Source organism: Lutra lutra, chromosome 8 (assembly GCF_902655055.1).
Source record: "Lutra lutra chromosome 8, mLutLut1.2, whole genome shotgun sequence".
NCBI lineage: Eukaryota > Metazoa > Chordata > Mammalia > Carnivora > Mustelidae > Lutra > Lutra lutra.
The window spans coordinates 137,303,854-137,322,387 of record NC_062285.1 but is presented as its reverse complement, the minus strand read 5'-3'; the positions used below and the strand labels follow the sequence as shown (position 1 = coordinate 137,322,387).

The 18,534-nt window shown below is 45.5% G+C and overlaps 1 long non-coding RNA gene and 1 other non-coding gene across 2 annotated transcripts; both read left to right on the top strand.

Moving 5' to 3' along the window:
• Window positions 1-4,333: 4,333 nt before the first annotated feature.
• On the top strand, window positions 4,334-17,917 carry LOC125106190 (uncharacterized). The gene is made up of 3 exons (XR_007129262.1): window positions 4,334-4,931; window positions 5,599-5,639; window positions 17,884-17,917. It is a non-coding gene; the product is annotated as an uncharacterized LOC125106190 (long non-coding RNA).
• LOC125108145 (small nucleolar RNA U13) lies at window positions 14,791-14,897 on the top strand. Its single transcript, XR_007129821.1, has one exon. It is a non-coding gene; the product is annotated as a small nucleolar RNA U13 (small nucleolar RNA).
• Window positions 17,918-18,534: the final 617 nt, after the last annotated feature.

The following is an 18,534-nucleotide window of genomic DNA, read 5'->3' as shown; positions in this document are numbered from 1 at the left end:
TGCAGGAAGGAGGAAAAGCCGGTTCCGCGCTGGCCCGAGCCCCTGGCCCTAGGGGCGGGGAAGCCGCGGGCGCTTGTGGGACTTGTAGTTCTCCTGTGGGTGCGCGTGGAAGCGGACGTTGCTATGGCGATGTGAAAATCCCTGCGCGCTGGCCCTGCCGCCGCGGGGGCAGAGCTCATTTCTGTACGCTAACCTCCTCTTCTCTCCCCTACCGCATTCTTTATCAAACAATTATTGAGCACGTAGGTGCTGTTCCAGGCACCAGGAATGACATCGCATTCTTCTTGATTAGAAGAGTTTTAAGGTGCCCTTGGTCCAGGATGACTCGAAGAGAGACTCATTTCCAATTCAGGCAGAAACTGGAATGCTCTTATGCCCAGCGCCATGAATGTCTCGCATGCTCAAAATCCAGCCACGCTGCCCCTCCATCACCATCGCCTGACTAAAACCTCGAATATGAGGCACTCCGCCTCACTCATTTTGGATGTCCCACAACCTCCTTAAACACTCAGTTCTAGGTGCTTCGGTGAGATTTACAAAGAGCTCAAATCTGGAGACAGCCAATCACCCTATCAAAGATGAAACAGAAGCTCTTTCCGAGATCGCGCACGTTTGCAATTTAAGGTTTAGCTCAGATTCTTTCTCCGTGCTATGCTCCGCTCTAATTAATTAAGATCTAAATGTAGGGGTGCCTGGCTGGCTCCGTCAAAGGAGGGTGGGACCCGATCTCAGAGTGGTGGCTTCCAGCCTCACTGGGTGTAGAGATTACTAAAAACAAAACAAAAACCTTAAAAAAATAGACAAAAGAAAAAAAATCTAAATGTAGTAAGTGGAGGCTGAACATATTAAAAATATGTCTCAGTTTGCGGTCCACCACGTAGACGTGAAAGTCTTTGATTTTTTCTTTCTTCAACCCCTTCTACTACCAATCCCATATTCATGCTATCAACCAGCATTGTTGGTTCTACAACCAAAATATAGCCTGTACTCCTCCACCACTACCCAGCAGATAGAAGCCACCAGCTCACTGCAACAGCCCTCCCAACGGTCCCTGTTTGAGTTTTCACCTTCTTCAATCCATACAGGTGATCTTTTAAATCATAAGCCAGATCATGTTCATCCTCTTGCTAGAAACCTCTACTAGCTTCCCCTTGCACTTTGAATAAAATTCAAACATTCCACCAGCCCCTGAAAGACCCTTTGCTTTTCTCTTCAACCTGCTCCAGTAACAGGCAGTGCCTGCCATACACCGGGCACAGTCGATGGTGGTTATCATCATCCTGTTAGACACCAGAAGGACAGCAACGAGAAGGATAAAACAGCCAAGAAGAATCCCCTTTATATGTTGCTTAACCTTTAATTAATTTTCAAAGTACAACCAGAGGGGCACCTGGCTGGCTCAGTTGGTAGAGCATGCAACTCGATCTTGGGGTCATGAGTTCAAACCCCATGTTGTACATAGAGCTTACTTAAAAAAAAAAAAGTACAACCATAAACTTTACGGGCAGGGAATATGCTCAAAACAAATCATGCTGTTCAACAAATATTTATTTACTGCGTGCCTGGCACAGTGCTGGACTCTGGGAAGACACAGGTGAACATCTCTGTCCATCCACATGGAGTTCACTGCCTCCTGCAGGAAGACAGTGAAAACGTAATGTCTGATTGAGCTGAGAAGGTACATGGCAGGGTGCTGTGATGGAGGCTAGAGAAGGGAGTGCCTAGAAGGGGTTATAACTTGCCTGATGAGAAGTAGCCAGTTAGGATAGGAAGGTCATTGGGGAAAAGGCCTTCCAGAGACACAGAAGTTAGGGAGGGTGGCGAACAGCTCTTGGCAGAAGAATGTGATGGGAAACCTTTGAAGGTTTTAAGCAGGGTAGTAAATTGATTTGATTATGCTTTAAAAGACCATTCTCTGGTTGCAGTGTGGAGAATGGATTGGAGATGGATTGAGAGAAGCAGCAGTTAGAAGCCTCTCATAACGATCCCAATGAAGGATGATGGTGGCTTGGACCAGAGCAGATTCAGAGGGCACGCAGAAAAGTAGAATTTTTGAGAAATGTGTTGGAGGCAGTAATTAACTGTACAGAGTGGGGAGAGTGAGGAATCCAGAATGACTCTGGGAAGGCATGTCAAATGGGTAGATGCTGGAAGCATGTTCTCTAATAGTTAAAAACTGGCATGGGGCGCCTGGGTGGCTCAGTGGGTTAAGCTGCTGCCTTCAGCTCAGGTCATGATCTCAGGGTCCTGGGATCGAGTCCCGCATCGGGCTCTCTGCTCAGCAGGGAGCCTGCTTCCCTCTCTCTCTCTGCCTGCCTCTCTGTCTACTTGTGATCTCTCTCTGTCAAATAAATAAATAAAAATCTTAAAAAAAAAAAAAACTGTGGCATGAATGAATGAGGTTCTGTGGTTGAATAGAAGGTATTAAGGATTCTACTTAGTCGAAGATGCCTGTGGGGAAGAGGGCAGGAAGGCAGTTGGACTTCATTGGAGAGCTCTGAACTGGAGATCTGTATCCCGCATTCTTTGGCACCCTCCAAGATTGCGTGAGAGTCCCCAGTTTTCACATCTTGAAGCATACATGTATCAACAGTACAAGAAAGTAGAAATTTAAGCTTTCCATCAGTTTTAGAGCATTTCAACAAAAGAGTTTGAAGACTTTGGGAGAGGGAAAGAAGCAGAGTGTACACCCCAGTAACAGGAACCGTTAGTAAGTTGAAATGACCGTTAATTAGGAATTCAGTTGAAACATCTTACTGAACACAGGTTGCTAAGCAACAGTGGCCCCTGGAACCATGTGGTCATTCCTTCTGCCACAGAGCTCTTGGCCCTGGGTCTCATGCACAGGTACTCTTTTCAGTTGGTCGGATTTGTGCCTTGAACCACGGACCTCATATACCCCTCTCTTTCCAGGGCCTCCCTTCTGTGAGTCACCATCTCTCTCTCTCTCTCTCTGGGGTCAGTTGATTTCTCTTACTCTGTTGGATCATTCCCAATAGCAACACAAATATGTTCTTGTGTCCTCAACTATACAAATAAATCCCTCAAACCCACCTCCTCTGTCCCCTGCATTCCACCCCCAATTTTTTGAAAGTCTTGTCTGCACATACTACCTCCCCTCCTGCTTCTCCATCTGTCCCCACCCTCCACCAAAACTGTTGCCAAGTTCACGTACAACTTCTCCAATGCATAGCCACACCTCTCTTCTCTCTGCAGCATTTGGCACAACTGATCATTCCAGCCTTCCCGAAATGCTGTCCTTTCTTGGGATCCCTTTGGTCTTCCTCCTGCCTCTCTGGCCAGTTATCTCCCCATTGCAGGGCCTGAACCTCAAGTATTTGCATTCTCCAGGACTCTGCCCTGGGCCTGCCTTTTCTTGCTTTACTTCTCACATAAGTGAGTTCGTTTATTTCTAGTATGGCAAATAGCATTTATATGCCCCCAATTCACATCTCCAGCCCATGTGTGTGTCATCTGAGCTCCAGACTCCTAGACCCATCTTTATAGATGACAACTGCACATTGCATCATAACCCACACAATAGAACACTTTACTCCCTTACCCCATACCTATTTCTCTTCTAGTTTCCCCCATTTCAGTACATAGCACTACTAAACCATTCAGGGAACTTCTTGATTCCTCCCTCTCCATCCATCCTTTCTATCCGTCTGCAAATCCCATTAATTCTCCTAAACCCACCTCAAATATTTCTCCTTTCTAGCCCTACTGCCCCTTAAATCCATCATCCCTCCTCTGGATTCCACTGCAGCTGGTCTCCTCTCGTACCCTAGCCCATAACTTATGGATTAACTCCCCTGCATCGCCAATTTGCAGGCTGGGGGCTCTTTTCCATACCAAATCATCCACTTCTGCCTGGCCTTCCCCCAATTATTTTGCAAGACCTTTGGGGGAGGGGGCAGAAAGGACGTCACAGTTCCTGCCCTCATAGAGCTTCTATGCCAATGTGATCTAAAGGGAAGGAGCCCAACGCTTTCCGAGACCCGGCCTGAGGCCCGCACGGTGCTAACCGCTTTGACGCCGGCCCGCGACCGGTGACTCTGGGCAGGCCTCAGTTCGCCTCGCCTGCAAAATCGGACGCAAAAGGTAGCTCCGGCCCCTGGCGCTTCGCGGGCAGCTGTGCAGGTCCCGGCGGTGGGGAGAGGCGGTGGTCGCGGGGCAGGGCGGGGCGGGGCCCGTGGCCACGTGGCCAGGGGCGCGCGCCCGGTTCCGAGCGCCAACCGCCCGCGGTCCCGCCCGCCCCGCGGTCCGCCTCCCGGCGCGCGGCCGACCCGCCCTCCCAGGCTGGGAGGCTGCAGCCCCCGCCCGAGCGAGCGCGGCCGGAGCTGGGAGGAGCGCGGCGCGGGCTCGCCTGGACGGCGGGGCCCCGGCTTTGGGGTGGTGGTGGGGGACGGTTCGTGCCGGCCGCGTAGGACCGAGCCGCGGGGACGGAGCGACCAGCCGGCTTCCGGGAACTATCGAGCTGGGGGCTGGCGGAGCTGGGACACCGCCCCGGGGTTGCGCCCCTGGGGGCGGGGGGCGGCGAGACCCCTCCCCCCTTTGTCTTAGGTACTCGGAGGTGCGGGGCTGCGCGCGCGGGCCCGAGCAATGAGCACAGCGCCCTGCCCTGAGCGACCCCTTAAAGTGCCCCGGCTTTGATTGCAACCCCGGTGCACGGGGGAGTGGGAAAGGGAGTGATGAGCGGAGAGACAAAGCGTAACTGCCATTATTAAGCACCCAGGCTGGCCGGGCGCGATCACCACCCTTTTTTCTCGAGGTGGCCGCCGAGGCACACGGGACACAAAGCAGGTGCCCTAGGACGGTGGAAGAGGCAGGGCCGGGATGGGAACCTGGGACTTTTGGCTCTTGGCCCAGTGCGCCAGGCTGAGGAAAACGTGTACTCGAACCGGGCTTTGAAAACCGGGAAGGGTTTGGTGAGTGGCAGTAACTGAGCGAGCTCTGCCCTCATCGCCCTGGGGAAGACGTTTGATTTTTTTTTAAAAATAGGCCACACTTTCCTCCTCCGTAAATATGGTCCGACTTAGGAAAACTAATAACCAATCTGTAAGTAGTGCTTTGCAACGCGGAAAGCACTTTCAGTTACGTTGTCATAGATAATGCCTCACAATGAACTCACCAAGTAAGCTTTTTTATTAGCCTCCTTGGACGGACGAAGGAATTGTGTTCTAGAGAGGTTTGTTAGGTTAGGGAGCAGTGACCCCTGCATCACTATTGAATAAATCAGAGGTTTTTCAGGATAACTGCCTTGGATGGGCATAAAGCTCAGAAACTCAAACATCCTGTGATCTCATCATCTACTAGTCCAGAATGATACTTTTGCTGGATCTCCTAGCCCTCCCCAACTTCCAGCATCTCTATCCCAGAAACCCAAATGGCCACAGTGGAGCTATGACTATTTATGTTTCTTTCCGGTTTGGGCTGGGCTATGGGGAGTCCTCGAAGCAAAGCCCAAACTGAGAGGGAGTCGGATGGGGAGTTGATTGAATACAGAAAATTTCAACTGTTTTGGGTTTTCTGAGTAATGATTATTTTGAGGGCATTGGTAACAAATAGTAATAATTTTGTCCTTCCTATTGACAGGTCCACCTCCTAGCAAATTGTTTGGAATGAACGTGAGAAATGTAAGTAGGGATTTTTAAGTATCAGTTACAAGGAGCCTAAATTGTTTATGAAATGATGGCAGTTAATTTGGTGATACCATTTCTGGATGTATACAGTTAATTGGGAGTTAATTATCACACGCCCATTTTAATGCGTGAAGAGGGGTCTACACAGGTCTGTCACCACAAGCGCTGACAAGTCTGAGAGATGCTATTTTTATTTTTTTTTTACTCCCTCTGGGCCTGTGAAAGGGAAGATGGGCCATGTATTTCCTAAGGTCTGTGATGTGTGGCAGGTGTTTTCTGGTGTAAGTGTTTTCATTTATCCTGTAACCACCTTTATCCTCACAACAAACTTAAAAGGCAGGAGGCATTCTTATCTTTTTAAGAACTGAGGCTTAAGCTTAAGAAGGCTAAGTAAACCAGTCCTCCTGGTGCCAAAACAACTTTTCACTAAACCACACCTTTCATGTCATTGACCCAGGTTCAGGGTCAACAGATACTTAATGAACGTCTACTTACCCCAGGTGCTTTCGAGTATTTTATTGAATCCTCATGACAACTGACCATGCCTTTTGCTCGTTTCAGCTGATCACCTTAAAATCAATTAGCAAGGCTTCTAAAAAAAATAGCCCACTCCCTCTGGTAGGACAGGAGATAAGCATTTGTAAATCCATGGGAATGTTTATCGGCCCTCTTTCTAAATATGACGGGTGCTGGGGGGCTGGCATAGCACCTGTTCCCGTGGTCCGATCCTGACGTCTTCAGAAGAGTGGTGTGAAGCAAAAATGTGGGACTTACATGGCAAATGGAACTGGAGGAGCGTTTTCTTCTACTGATGACAATTAAGTCTGAAAATGCCATTGGTTTCCTGTGATAGATGCACACATAGGGATTAATATGGGACTCACCATTGATCCGATCCTTGGATCGAGTGGGCGTAACTTACAAAAAAGCATCAGGTGGAAATTCTGACATGGCTATAAGCCAGGTTGTGGGAAGGGGCTGGATATGTGGGCAGGGAGGGTTCCGAGTTTGAAGGGCCTTGGATGTTATTCTAAGTCATTTGTGTGTTAATCTGTGGGCAGTGGGAGCCATGACAGCGTTTGAAAGGGCAGTGACATGATAGGTATGTGCTGTAGGTGGAAGTCTGCGGCCCAGTTGAGGAGGGATTGGAGCAGGTGGAATGGAAGCAGGGAGGCCAGGAAAAGAACTGTTGCAGTTAGTTAATTGGAATGACTGTGGAAGTGTCCAGTAACTGATAAAAATGCTAACCGCTGTCATCCACCGAGCTCTTCCTGTGTGGCCATATTCTCTGCGAGGGGCTTGTACACATTATCTTATGTACCCTTTGAACTAAATATTTTTATCCCCATTTTACAGGGTAGGAGGCTATGAAGATGGCTTGTACAAAGTCACACAGTGACTAAGTGGTAGAGCCAGAGTTCAAATCCACATCCATCTGATCTAAAGCCTTAGGGCTGCAAATCTTAGTCTGCGTTGCAAACTTAAACACCTGTGACTAGGTCTAGGCGGACTATCTGGATCTTTGTACAGCAGAACTTGCCATATAAAGTACCAGCCTAGTTGATCTGTATCTGAAACATATCCCAAATCTGCCCTCTTACCTCCTTGGCCTGCCACCCCAGATGAGTCAGCGTCAGATTCTGCCCATGGTCCTAGTAGATGTCTAACTATTTTCCCAGTGGCCTCACTTGCCAACCTAAAACCTATTTTACACATAATAGCCTGACTGATCTCTTTAAAATCTGTGTTAGGGTGGGCACCTGGGTGGCTCAGTTAGTTAAGCATTTGACTCTTTTTTTGATAGATCACAAGTAGGCAGAGCAGCAGGCAGAGAGAAGGGGAAGCAGGCTCCCCACTGAGCAGAGAGCCCAATGTGGGGCTCGATCCCAGGACCCTGAGACCATGACCTGAGCTGAAGGTAGACGCTTAACCCACTGAGCCACCAGGTGCCTCAAGCGTCTGGCTCTTGATTTAGGCTCAGGTCATGATCCCTGGTCCTGGGATCCAGCCTGACATCTGGCTCTATGCTCAATGCAGAGTCTGCTCAAGATTCTCTCTCCCTCTCTCTCTCTCTCTGCCCCTCCCCTGCACTTGTGTGTACACTCTCTTTCAAATAAATAAAATCTTTCAAAAATATATATATTGGAATATATATTTTAATCTTTAATTTAGTTAATCTTATTTAAATTTTTATAATATGTATATATTAGTCAAGAGTACCTGGCTGGCTCAATCAGTAGAAAACACAACTTTTTTTTTTTTTTTAAAGATTTTATTTATTTATTAGAGAGAGAGATCACAGAGAGGCAGGCAGAGAAAGAGGGGGAAGCAGGCTCCCCGATGAGCAGAGAACCTGATGCGGGACTCGATCCCAGGACCCTGAGATCATGACCTGAGCCAAAGGCAGATGCTTAACCATCTGAGCCACCCAGGTATCCCTAAGATTTTCTTTCTTTTTTTTTTTTTTAAGATTTTATTTATTTATTTGACAGAGAGAGATCACAAGTAGACGGAGAGGCAGGCAGAGAGAGAGAGAGAGAGGGAAGCAGGCTCCTTGATGAGCAGAGAGCCCGATGTGGGACTTGATCCCAGGACCCTGAGATCATGACCCGAGCCGAAGGCAGCGGCTTAACCCACTGAGCCACCCAGGCGCCCCTCTAAGATTTTATTTCTAAGTAATCTCTACACCCAACATGGGGCTCGAACTCACAACCTTGAGACAAAGAGTCACATGCTCCACTAACTGAACTAGCCAGGCCCCCGTGTGCTCTCTAATTTTTCCCATTGATCTGCGTGTGTGTGGTTTTTTTTTTTTTAAGATTTTTTATTTATCTATTTGACAGAGATCACAAGTAGACAGAGAGGCAGGCAGAGAGAGAGAGAGAGAGGGAAGCAGGCTCCCTGCCGAGCAGAGAGCCCGATGCGGGACTCGATCCCAGGACCCCGAGATCATGACCAGAGCCGAAGGCAGAGGCTTTAACCCACTGAGCCACCCAGGCGCCCTGCGTGTGTGTTTTTGTGCCAGTTCCATGCTACTACAAGTACAACAGCTTCGGATCGTATCTTGAAACCTGGGACTGTGATACCTCCTGTTTGCTCTTCTTCCTCCAGATTTCTGGGCTACTCAGGGTCTTTTGTGGTTCCATACATGTTTTAGCATTATTTGTTCTAATTTTGAGAAAAACAACATCCACTTTTTTTTTTTTTTAAGATTTTATTCATTCATTTGAAAGAGACAGAGAAAACACAAGCAGGGGGAGAGGCAGAAGGAGAGGGAGCCCATTTCGGGGCTCGATCCTAGGATCTAGGATCATGACCTGAGCCAAAGGCAGACACCCAATCACCTGAAATACCCAGGTCCCCCAACCGCCACCCTCTTAATTTTATGAAAGCAGGTTCCTTATCTTGCCCCTCTCTGCTTCCCGGCACCTTGGACATGGCATGGCATTTTGAGGCTCTTAATAAAACTCATGGAATGAAAGACTCTAGTCATGATACAAATACAACTATATTATTATTATTATTATTTTTTAAAGATTTATTTATTTATTTATTTATTTGAGAGAGAGAGATCACAAGTAGGCAGAGAGGCAGGCAGAGAGAGAGGAAGGGAAGCAGGCTCCCCACTGAGCAGAGAGCCCGATGCGGGGCTTGATCCCAGGACCCTGAGATCATGACCTAAGCCGAAGGCAGAGGCTTTAACCCACTGAGCCACCCAGGCATCCAAAATACAACTATATTATTAACAAAAAGCTAGGTTCTGTTCTCTGCCACTCACAATTCCATCTGCAAATCCTGAAGCAGAAGTACTTCTCATCACTAAATATATCCCCATATGTCCACTTTTCTGCATTCCCACCACTCCCATCCTTCTCCAGCTACTGACTGGCTCTCTCCGTGACACCACGACCGCCTCCAAGCTGGTCACCTAAATCACCGGCCTCAGGCCTTCTCTCCTGACTGCACACTGGTATCTGTGGAAGCAAAGAATGAGGTGTGTTATTAGGGCAGAAATGTTTATTTATGTTTATAATGTCGCCAGAAAATGTGCTAGCTGGCCCTAGGAAAATGTGCTAGCTGGCCCTAGCGTGTGCGTGTGCTAGGTTGCTAGAACAGAATCCCACAGATGGTGCAGCTTAAACAGCTGAGAGTTATTTTCTTGTAGTTCTGGGGGTCAGAAGCCTAAGATTCAAGCGACGGCCGCTTTTCCTTTCTCTGAGGCCTCACTCGTGGGCTTGCAGATGCTGCCTTCTCGTGGTGTCCTCATGTGGTCATTTCTTTTTCTTTTCTTTTTTTTTTTTAAGATTTTACTTTTTTATTGGACAGAGATCACAAGTAGGCAGAGAGGCAGGCAGAGAGAGAGGAAGGGAAGCAGGCTCCCCATGGAGCAGAGAGCCCAATGTGGGGCTCGATCCCAGGACCCTGGGATCATGACCTGAGCTGAAGGCAGAGGCTTTAACCCATTGAGCCACCCAGGTGCCCCTCATGTGGTCATTTCACCAAATGTATGCACACATTTGTGTCCTCATCTCTTCTTACAAGGACACCAGTCAGACTGGGTGAGGGCCCACCTGCGGGACCTGGTTTTACCTTGACTACGTCTTTACCGGCCCTGTCCCTAAATACAGTCAGAGTCTGACATACTGGGGTTAGAATCTGAACATAGGAATTGAAAGGGGGCAGGACGCAATTCAGCCCGTTCCACAAATGACATCTGTCTGATATTGCACAAATCTGCTGGCTTGAGGCCGTTTCGATGCAAGCTCACATGACATTCCTTTAGATAACCTCCTGCCTGTGCAAAGCTGAGGTTGTGGTGGTGGTTGTGATAAAAAAAGTTTTTTGCAGGGGCGTCTGGGGGGTTCAGTCAGTTAAGCAGCTGCCTTTGCTGGAGTCATGATCTCAGGGTCCTGCGATCGAGCCCCGCATCGGGCTCCCTGCTCTGCGGAGAGCCTCCTTCTCCCTCTCCCTCTGCCGGCCGTTCCATTTGTGCTTTCACTCTGTCTCGCTGTCAAATAAATAAATAAAATCTTGAACAATGTTTTTTTTAGAAAAGTATTGTGCCTAGATGAATGTGAAACAGGAAATGGGTCCTGCTTCCAAGGTTTGAGAAGGTGTGTGGTGTGTGGTGTCAGCCATTAAGTTCTTAGGACATAAATACTTACTGAATTTGTTTGTACTCAATGAACAGAACCAGTAGGTATTTCTATAGGCCTAGGAGGTCATGAAACGATTATGGAAACACTAGATGCCCCAAGATTGTGAAAATTCGGGAACCTCCTTTACTCCAAATGGGTCAGTGGATCCCAGAGATCAGAAACACCAGGGAAGATTTTTTTTTTTAAGATTTTATTTACTTATTTGACAGAGAGAGACACACAGTGAGAGAGGGAACACAACCAGGGGAAGTGGGAGAGGGAGAAGCAGGCCCCCCGCCAAGCAGGGAGCCCGACACGGGGCTCTATCCCAGGACCCTAGGATCATGACCTGAGCTGAAGGCAGACGCTTAATGACTAAGCCACCCAGGCACCCCACCAGGGAAGATTTTAATTAAACAGATTTCTCCAGGTCCCACCCTGGACCTATTGAAAAAATATTTGGGACTTGAGACTTGGGTCAGTTTTGGGATCCACTGCTCTAAGCTAACCCCTTCATGAAGGCCTAGGAAGGGAAATGTTTTGCCAGAGGTCACACAGCAAGTTAGCGGCTGAGCTACACCTAGAATTGAGATTCTAATGCAGCCATCAGATTTTCTTTCTCTTCTTGAACATTTCTCATATCCATACCTGCAAATGTCAGGGCCATCTGCTGCTTAAAGACACACACGACCCTGACCTCAATGACAGATGGAAATTACATGGAGAGACTCCATGTTAAATACATCAGTTGCATATTTTAAAAGATTATTTATTTATTTATTTATTTGAGAGAGAGAGCATGGGGAGGGGCAGAGGCAGAGGAGAGGGACAAGCAGACTCTGGGCTGAGCAGGGATGTGGGGCTCCATCCCATGACCCTGAGATCATGACCTGAGCAGAAATCAAGAGTCGGATGCTTCAGTGAGCCCCCCAGGCCCCCCACGTCAGTCACATTTAAAAAACTCATATCATGTAAGATCTATATGAGGAAAACCATGAAACTCTGATGAAAGATCTTAAAGAGGAATTAAGTAAATGGAGAGATAGTTCATGTTTTTGGATAGGAAAACTCAATATTGCCAAGATATCCATTCTTTCCAACTTGGTCTATAGATTCAGTTCAATCCCAGTCAAAATCCCATAAGTTCTTCTGTGGATGTTGACAGGTTCTAAAGTTTGTATGTAGAGGCAAAAAGAATAGTCAACTCAGTATTGAAGAGTGAAGTCAGAGTGATGTAGGCAGGCCTGGTCTGAGAATCTGGAGGGGGTCCTGTAGGACCAGCCAGGACAGTCTCAGGATGCATTGAGGAGACATCAAATGGGGACAGCAGCATGGGTAAGAGGAGAGTTTATTGAAAGCATAGAGACAGTGCAGGTACAGACAGAATGTCTGGGAAACTCAGAAAAGAAAGGAGAAAGAGTCTCATCTTTGCTCAAATTTTTGCTCTGCAAAGGGGTTTTTACTGAGGATTATAGTCTGGTGTATGTGTCCCCTTAGACAACCAGGAACTGGTTAGATGAGTCCCGGGTGCTATTCCTTGGAGCCGGGGAATCTTGGTGTCGATGCCTTGCACCAGCGATCTGGAATGTGCATGTGATGGCTTGTCTGGTCCTTCTCACCCGGTTCTTCCTTAGATGTCATCTATTCTAGAGAAATTGTCAACTCCTTGTCCCTTATAAGGAGGACATGCACTATTTGCATTCTGAGGTTTGTGTAAAAGTTGGGGTATAGGTCCTAGCAAGAATAGCAGCAGGAGGGGCGCCTGGGTGGCTCAGTGGGTTAAGCTGCTGCCTTCGGCTCAGGTCATGATCTCAGGGTCCTGGAATCGAGCCCCGCACCGGGCTTTCTGCTCGGCAGGGAGCCTGCTTCCTCCTCTCTCACTGCCTGCCTCTCAGCCTACATGCGATTTCTGTCTGTCAAATAAATTAATAAATAAAATATAAAAAAAAAGAATTAGGAGAAAGTAATTTAAAAAAAAGAATAGAAGCAGGAAAAGGAGGAAAAAGCTGATTTCTCTGCAGTCTTTCAGTTTCCCTATCTCAAGAGGACTGACATTACCCAACTTCCAAGACTTTTCCTATAAGGCTATAGTAATCAAGCCAGTGGTATCGGTGAAGAATAGAGAAACGGGTCAGTGGAGCAGAATAGGGAGCCCAGAAATAGAGCCACATAAAAACAGCCAACTCCTTGATCAAGGAGAAGAGGCAATACGGTGGAGCCAGGAGTCTTTTTAACAAACGGTGCTGGAACAACTGGACATCCGTATGCAAAAAAATGAATCCAGACAGAGACCGATCACCCTCAACAAAATTTAACTTAAAATGGATCATAGATCTACAAGTAAAATGCAAAACTGTGAAACCCCTAGGAGATAACATAGGGGAAAATCTGGATGAATGATCATCTCCATGAGGAGATGGTGATGACTTTTTTTTTTTAAGATTTTATTTATTTATTTGACAGAAATCACAATTAGGCAGAGAGGCAGTCAGAGAGAGAGGAAGGGGAGCAGCCTCCCTGCTGAGCAGAGAGCCCGACTCAGGGCTCGATCCCAGGACCCTGGGATCACGACCTGATCTGAAGGCAGAGGCTTAAGCCACTGAACCACCCAGGCGCCCCAAACTTTTTAGGTACAACAAAGGCATGATCCATGTAAGAAATAACCAATAAACTAGACTTCATTTGAATTAAAAACCTTTGCCCTGCAAAGGACATTGTCAAGAGAATGAGAAGCCAGACTGGGTGAAAATATTTGCAAAAGACATATCTGGTAAAGAATTATTATCCACAATATACAAAGAACTCTCAAAATGCAATGATAAGGGGCACCTGGGTGCTTCAGTCATTAAGCATCTGCCTTTGGCTCGGGTCATGGTCCCGGGGTCCTGGATCGAGCCCCGTATCGGGCTCCCCTCCTGCTTGGTGGGGAGCCTGCTTATCCCTTTCCCACTCTCTCTGCTTGTGTTCCTTTTCTTGCTATAATAAATAAAATCTTTAAAGAAAAATGCAATGAGAAAAGAACAACCTGATTAAAAAATGGGCCAAAGATTTTTAAAAGACACAGAACAGATGGCAAGTAAGCACATGAAAAAATGCCCTACACCAAGTAACCCCAGTGAAATGAAAACTAAAACAACAAGATGCCTCTTTACACGTATTGGAACCCCCAAAATCTAGAACACTGACAACATCAAATGCTCTCAAGGATATGGAGCATCAGGAACTCTCATTCATTGCTGGTGGGAATGCAAAATGGCACAGCTGCTTTGGAAGACCGATTGGTGGTTTCTCACAAAACTAACCATAATCTAACCATACCATCCAGCAACTTTGCTTCTTGATGTTTACTCCAAGGAGCTGAAGACTTATATCCACAAGAAAACCCGCATATGGATGTCCATAGCAGTTGCCAAAACTTGGAAGCAACCAAGTTCTTCAGGAGGTGAATGGATAAATAAACTGGTCCGTCCAGATAATGGGGAATTTTTCACCGCTAAAAAAAAATGAGCTATCAAGCCATGAGAAGACACGGAGGAAACTTAAATGCATATAACTACGTGAACGAAGCCGATCTGAAAAGACTACATGCTATATGATTCCGCTTGTTTGACATCTGGAACAGGCAAAACCATGGAGATAATAAAAAAGATGAGTGGTTGCCATGAGTTGGGGGAGGGAGAGATGAAGAGGACACAGAAGATTTTTAGGGTAGAAGATATTCTATGTGATGCCATCCTGGTGGATTATATATCCTACATTTGTCTAAACCCCTAGAATGGACAACACCCAGGGTGAACCCTCATGTCAGCTGTGGACTTTGGATGATAATGACGGATCAGTATAGGTTCACAATGTAACAAGTGTTCTGCTCTGGTGGGGATGTTGATGGGGGGAGGCAATGGATGTGTGGGGGCAAGGGATGTAGAGGAAATCTCTGTACTTCCACTCAATGTATCTTTGAACCTAAAACCACTCTAAAAATCAAAAGTCTATTAAAAAGATTGTAAATACTTTTGTGCCTCATAGATGTGACTACTGGGAGTTCATGCTATTCTTGTGTGAGCTGTACTACCCTCAAAGCTTATCACAACACTGGCACATGACCTGTCTGATGTGGGGAAAAAATCTGTCTAGAAGTCAATAAACAAGTTTATGAGTCCCCATTAGTAGCAGAGTCCATTTAGTGAAGCAAAAAGAGGATTGTGGGAATTATATAATGCTAAGTACTCGAAGCTATTTTAATGAGTCATTACCAGGGACCTATTGAAAGACACAGGGAACCATATAAGGGAAATACAAAATGTTCCTGGGGCACCTGGCTGGCTCATTTGGTAGAGCCTGCAGCTCTTGATCTCAGGTTCGTGAGTTCGAGCCCCATGTTGGATGTAGAGCTTACTTAAAATAATATTAATAATAAATCAGTGAGATCATACAATTGTCTTTCTCTAATTGACTTATTTCACTTAGCATAATACCCTCTAGTTCCATCCACATCGTTGCAAATGGCAAGATTTTAGGTTTTTGATGGCTGCATAGTATTCCATTGTATGTATGTGTGTATGTATGTATACACACACACACACACACACCACATATTCTTTTTTTTTTTTAAAGATTATTTATTTATTTATTTGTCAGAGAGAGAGAGAGAGAGAGAGAGAGAGAACCCACAAGCAGGCAGAGTGGCAGGCAGAGGCAGAGAGAGAGAAGCAGGCTCCCCGCCAAGCAAGGAGCCTGATGTGGGACTCGATCCCAGGACCTAGGATCATGACCTGAGCCGAAGGCAGAGGCTTAACCCACTGAGCCACCCAGGCGTCCCCACACCACATATTCTTTATCCATTCATCTGTTGATGGACATCTAGGCTCTTTCCATAGTTTGGCTATTGTGGACATTGCTGCTATAGACATTGGGGTACAGGGGCCCCTTCGGATCACTACATTTGTATCTTTGGGGTAAATACTCAGTAGTGCAATTGCTGGGTCATAGGGTAGCTCTATTTTCAACTTTTTGAGGAACCTCCATACTGCTTTCCAGAATGGTTGCACCAGCTTACATTCCCATCAACACTGTAGGAGGGTTCCCCTTTCTTTGCATCCTCATTAACACCTTTTGTTTCCTGACTTGTTAATTTCAGCCATTTTGACTGGTGTGAGGTGGTATCTCACTGTGGTTTCGATTTGTACTTCCCTGATGCCTAGTGATGTTGAGCACTTTTTCATTTGTCTTTTGGCCATTTGGTTGTCTTTGCCAAAATGTCTGTTCATGTCTTCTGCCTATTTCTTGATTGGATTATTTGTTCCTTGGGTGTTGAGTTTGATATGTTCTTTATAGATTTTGGATACTAGCCCTTTATCTGATATGTCATTTGCAAATATATTCTCCCATTCTGTCAGTTGCCTTTTTGGTTTTGTTGACTGTCTCCCTTTTTTGTGCAAAAGCTTTTTATCTTGATGAAATCTCAATAGCTTATTTTTTTAATGTTGAAGTTATAGTTTTTTATTTGCAAGGTCCATGAAGTTGTATTTAAAAATTATTATGGATCAAGAAGTTATTTCGACCACTATTAGCATACTATTGATGAAAACAAATGGGTTATATTATAAATTTTGTTAACTAATTAGAAAAATCACATTTATTTTAGATGCATCTTTTTCCAATAGTTCATTTTTGCCCTTGCTTCCTTTGCCTTTGGCGATGTTTCTAGGAGGAAGTTGCTGTGGCTAAGGTCAAAGAGGTTGCTGCCTGTGTTCTCCTCAAGGATTTGGATGGATTCCTTTCTCACATTTAGTCCTTTCATCCATTTCGAGTGTATTTTTGTGTGTGGTATAAGGAAATGGTCCAGTTTCATGTGGCTGGATGTGGCTGTCCGATTTTCCCAACACCATTTGTTGAAGAGACTGTCTTTTTTCTTTTGGACATTCTTTCCTGCTTTGTCAAACATTAGTTGACCATAGAATTGAGGGTCCAGGGGCACCTGGGTGGCTCAGTGTGTTAAAGCTCTGCCTTTGGCTCGGGGTGTGATCACAGGGTCCTGGGATCAAGCCCCATGTCGGGTTCTCTGCTCAGCGGGAAGCCTGCTTCTCTTCCTCTCTCTGCCTGCCTCTCTGCCTACTTGTGATCTCTGGCTGTCAAATAAATAAATAAAATCTTAAAAAAAAAAAAAGAGTTGAGGGTCCGTTTCTGGGTTCTCTATTCTGTTCCATTGATCTATGTGTCTGTTTTTGGCCACTACCATGCTGTCTTGGTGATCACAGCTTTGTAACAGAGCTTGAAGTCTGGCATTGTGATGCCACCAGCTTTGCTTTTCTTTTTCAACATTCCTCTGGGTATTCGGGTTTTTTCTGGTTCCATACAAATTTTAGGGTTATTTGTTCCATTTCTTTGAAAGAAGTTGATGGTATTTTGATAGGGTTTGCTTTAAATGTTTAGATTGCTCTAGGTAGCACAGACATTTTCACAATTGGTTCTTCCAATCCATGAGCATGGAATGTTTTTCCATTTCTTTGTGTCTTCCTTAATTTCTTTTGTGAGTATTCTATAGTTTTCTGAGTATAGATTCTTTGCCTCTTTGGCTACATTTATTCCTAGGTGTCTTATGGTTTTCGGCGCAATTGTAAATGGGATTGACTCCTTAACTTTTCTTTCTTCTGTCTTCTTGTTGGTGTATAGAAATGAAACTGATTGGGGCACCTGGGTGGCTCAGTGGGTTAAGCCTCTGCCTTTGGCTCAGGTCATGATCTCAGGGTCCTGGGATCCTTTGCTCAGGGTCCCTTGCTCAGCAGGGTGCTTGCTTCCCTCTCACCCACTGCCTGCTTCTTTGCCTACTTGTGATCTCTCTCTCTGTCAAATAAATAAATAAAATCTTAAAAAAGAAAAAGAAATGCAACTGATTTCTGTGCATTGATTTTATATCCTGACACTTTACTGAATTCCTGTATGAGTTCTAGCAGTTTTGGGGTGGAGTCTTCTGGGTTTTCCACATAAAGTATCATATCATCTGCCAGCTTACTTTTTAAAACAGTTTAAAAAAAGAACAATCATATGTTATATTTACCCACATACTTGCCATTTTCAGTGTACTTTTTTTCTTCCTATAGGTTTGAATTTTCATCTCTCCCTCCAGGCTGAAGAACTTCTTTTAGCATTTCTTTCTTTTTTCTTTTTTTTTTTTTTAAAGATTTTATTTATTTATTTGACAGAGATCACAAGTAGACGGAGAGGCAGGCAGAGAGAGAGAGAGAGGGAAGCAGGCTTCTTGCTGGGCAGAGAGCCCGATGCGGGACTCGATCCCAGGACCCTGAGATCATGACCTGAGCTGAAGGTAGCGGCCTAACCCACTGAGCCACCCAGGCGCCCCTCTTTTAGCATTTCTTGGAGTAAGTGTCTGCTGCCGGCTACAAATTATCCTAGACTTTGCTTATCTGAAAATGTTTATTAAGAATTTTTATATAATTGTGGTAAAATACCCATAAGATTGACCATTTTATTTATTTTTATTTTCTTATTTTTTATTTTTATTTTTTCATGATTTACCGTCTTAAAGTGTACAGTGACATTAAGTACATTCACATTTTTTGTACGACCATCACCACCATCCATCTCCAGAAATTTTTCATCTTCCCAAAGGGAAACTCTGTCCTCATTAAACATGAACTCCCAATAGAATAGAGCTCTTAGAAAAATACCCCTTGCATATATGGTCAAATGATTTTCTTTCTTTTCTTTAAAAAAAAATATTTTGTTTATTT